This window comes from Microtus oregoni, unplaced genomic scaffold, assembly GCF_018167655.1.
Source record: "Microtus oregoni isolate MIOR12 unplaced genomic scaffold, Mior012 000107F_000, whole genome shotgun sequence".
Taxonomy (NCBI): Eukaryota; Metazoa; Chordata; class Mammalia; order Rodentia; family Cricetidae; genus Microtus; species Microtus oregoni.
In genome coordinates, this window is record NW_024544722.1 from 3,078,785 (window position 1) to 3,083,139 (window position 4,355).

Sequence of the window (4,355 nt, forward strand, 5' to 3'; positions counted from 1 at the left end):
ATTAATAATAGGAATAAGACATGGTTGTCTACTCTCTTGATACTTATGAAGTCTTAGCTAGAGCAATAACAACTAAAGATCAAGGGAATACTTATATGAAAGAAAGAACTCAAAGTATCTCTATCTATACATGATATGAATGTATACATAAGTGGCCCTAAAAATTCCACTGAGAAAGTCCTACAGCTGTTAAAAAAAATGGCTATATATGTCCAACCAATCCACAGCCAACATTACCAAAATGAACAAAATTTGAGAAATCTTATCAAAATCAGGAAGGAGACAGGTCTGTCCACTATCAGTGCTCCTTTTCAGTATAATGCTAAATAAACAAATCAGAACAATATGACAAGAGAAAGAAATTAAAGAGCTACAAATTGAAAAAAGAAGTCAAATTTTCCCTATTTACAAATGAAATGTTATTATACATAAAATATAATAAAAATTCTACCAAGAGCATTTGAAAACTATACAATTTCAGTGAAGGGGTAGGATATAAAATCAACTTTAGAAAATCAGTAGTTTCTCTATACAACACAAAAAAACACAGTGAGAAAGTGACCATTTAACGCTCCCAATTACAATAGAAACAAAGGTAATAAAATATCTTGTAATAAGTCTAATGAAGGATGTGAATGATTTCTATAATGAAAACTTCACATCTCAAAAAGGCAATTGAAAAAGATACTATAAACTGGAAAGCCTCCCTGTGCTCATGGATCAGTTTTAATATTGTTATTGGTGTGGGAGGTCCTTCTGTATATGTTGCTTTTTTTGGTTAATGAAGAAAGAAGCTGTTTTGGTCAGTGGTTTAGCAGAATAAAGCTAGGCAGAGAACTAAACTGAATGTTGGGAGAAGGAAGGCAGAGTTTAGAGACACCATGAAGCTGCAGCTGGGGACAGATGCCAGAAACTTGCAGGTAAGCCACAACCACATGGTAATACACAGACTAATAGAAATTGGTTAAATTAATATGCAAGACTTAGCCAATAAGAAGCTAGAGGTAATGAACCAAGCAGTGATTTAATTAATACAGTTTCTGTGTGGTTATTTCAGGGTTGAACAACCAGGAACAAACAAGTAGCCCTCCTACTACAGTTATCATTGCTAAAATATTGTAATAGTGTTAATATTTTGAAATTACTATCCTACCAAAAGCAACTCATTCATTTAAAGCAGTCCAAATAAAAATACCCACAACATTCTTCACAAAAATATAAAAATAATCTTAAAATTCATGTGGAAGCAAAAAATACCCTTGATAGGCAAAGCAGTTCTAAGTAAAAAGAATAATAATGGGAGGATTGCCACTCCTTATTTCAAGATATACTATAGAGCTATAATAATAAAAGTAATATTGTACAGGCACAAAAAAGACATATAGACTATTAAAACAAAAAAAAAACACTCAATATGATGAGTTCTTCAACTAACTTTGCAGGAAAATCCAAATGTCCAGAATGAGATTAGCTCTATCTAGTACCTTGTCCAATAAGTATCTCTAACATGATCAAAGACTTCAATTTTAAACCTGAAATGCTAGGGGGGAAAGCAACCTTAAAAGATTTGGGTGTACAGAGATGCAGGGATTGTTCAACATATAAAAATCGGTCAACGCAATCCACCATATAAACAAACTGAAAAAAAATACATGATCATCTCATTAGATGCCAGAAAAGCTTTTGACAAAATACAGCTTCACTTCATGATAGAGGTTTTGGAGAGAGCAGGGATACAAGGAACATAGCTATACACAATAAAGGCAATATACAGCAAGCCAACAGCCAACATTAAACTAAGTGGAGAGAAACTCAAAGCAATCCCACTAAATTAAGGAACAAGACAGGGTTGTTCACTCTCTCTATATCTATTCAACATAGTTTTTGAGGTCCTAGCTAGAGCAATATGACAACAAAAAGGAGATCAAGGGGATACAAATAAGGAAAAAATAAGAAGTCAAACTCTCACTATTTGCTGATGAAATGATATTTTACATAAGCGACCCCAAAAATTCTATCAAGGAACTTTTTCAACTCATAAACACCTTCAGTAATGTAGCAGGATATATGATTAACTCAAAAAAATCAGTAGCCTTCCTGTACACAGCTGATAAATGGGCTGAGAAAGAAATCAGAGAAACATCACCCTTCACAATAGACACAAATAGCATAAAATATCTAACAAAACAAGTGAAAGTTCTGTATAGCTTTTTGTTATCTTCAAGGATTTTCTTTTTTATTGATTTTTTATTGAGCTCTCTATTTTTCTCTGCTCCCCTCCCTGTCTCTCCTCTGCCCTTCAACCCTCTCCCAAAGAAAGAAATTGAAGAAGACGCCAGAAAATGGAAAGGTCTCTCATGCTCTTGAGTAGGTAGAATTAACATAATAAAAATGACAATCTTATCAAAAACAATCTACAGATTCAAATCAATGCCCAGCAAAAGCCCAGCAAAATTTTTCACAGACCTCTAAAGAATAATACTCAAATTCATACAGAAAAGAAATGGCATAGCCAAAATAATCCTGTACAATAAAGAAACTTCTGGAGGCATCACAATCCCTGACTTCAAACTCTACTACAGAGCTACAGTACTGAAAACAGCCTGGTATTGGCATAAAAACAAACAGGAGGACGAATGGAACTGAATTGAAAACCCAGATATCAATCCACACACGTACTAACAACTTTTTTTTCACAAAGAAGCAGAAAATATAAAATGGGGAAAAAAACATATTTAACAAATGGAGCTGGCATAACTGGACCCCAACATCTAGAAGAATTAAAATAGATCTATGTCTATCATCATATGCAAAACTCAAGTACAAATGGATCAAAGACCTGAACCTAAAGCCAACCACACTGAACCTCATAGAAGAGAAAGTGGAAGTACACTTGGATTCATTGGCACAAGAGACTACTTCCTAAATACAACCTCAGTAGCACAAACACTGAGAGAAACAATAAATGGAATCTTCTGAAACTGAAAAGTTTCTGTAAAGCAAAGAACATGGTCAACAAGACTAAACAGCATTTTACAGAATGGGAAAATATCTTTACCAACCCCACATCTGACAGAGGTCTTATCTCCAAAATATACAAAGAACTCAAGAAATTGGTCATCAAAAGAACAGATAATCCAATAAAAAAAATGGAGTACAAACATAACCAAAGAACTCTCAACAGAGAAATCTAAAATGGCTGAAAGACACTTAAGGAAATGCTCAACATCCTTAGTCATCAGTGAAATGCAAATCAAAACAACTCTGAGTTTCCATCTTAGATCTGTAAGAATGTATCTTGGCCAAGATAAAAAAAAAAAAACTGATGACAACTTATGCTAGAGAGAATGTGGGGTAAATGGAACACTCCTGTATTACTGGTGAGAGTGGAAACTGGTACAGCCCTTGTGGACATCAGTATGACAATTTCTCAGAAAATTGGGAAACAACTTATCTAAAGACCCAGCAATACCACTTTTGAGTATATAACAAAGGATGCTCAATTGTACCACAAGGACATGTGCTCAACTATGTTCATAGCAGAACTGTTTCTCATAGTCAGAACCTGGAAACCAACTAAATGTCCCTCAACTGGAGAATGGATAAGGAAAATGTGGTGTCTTTACACAATGGAGTACTACACAGCAGAAAAAATAATGACACCTTGAAATTTGTGGGCAAATGGATGGATCTAGAAAACATCATATTAAGTGAGGTAATACACACCCAGAAAGACAAATACCATATGCACTCACTCATAAGTAGCTTTTAGACATAGAGCAAAGAAAATCAGCCTACAATTCACAATTGCAGAGATCCTAGACCACAATGAGGATGCTAAGAGTGACTTACATGGATCTAATCTATATGGGAAGTAAAAAAAGACAAGATATCTTGTGTAAATTGGGAGCATGGGGACCATGGGAGAGTATAGAAGTGGAAGGGAGAGAAAGGGATGGGAGTGGAGAAAAATATATAGCTCAATAAAAACAATAAAAAATAAATTAAATGTAGAATTCTATTTTAAAAAGATTTAGGTGTAAGAAAGGACTTTTCTGAATTGTATTTCATTTTCTCTGGAATAAAGGTCAACAATTGACATAAAAATGAAAACATTCTGCACAGCTAAGGAAACAATCAAGTGAAGAATAAACCCACTGAATTGGAGAGAATCTTTGCCGAATTAGTTTATATAATATATAAAGAACTTTAAAACTCAAAACAAAATAGTCAAAAAAACCCAAAAGGTCAAATTTAAAAATGGGATATAGATCTGATTGGAATTCTCAATAGCAGAAATAAAAATGGCTAATAAATTTCTCAAAGGGGGTTCATTAACCTTAACAATTAGGCAA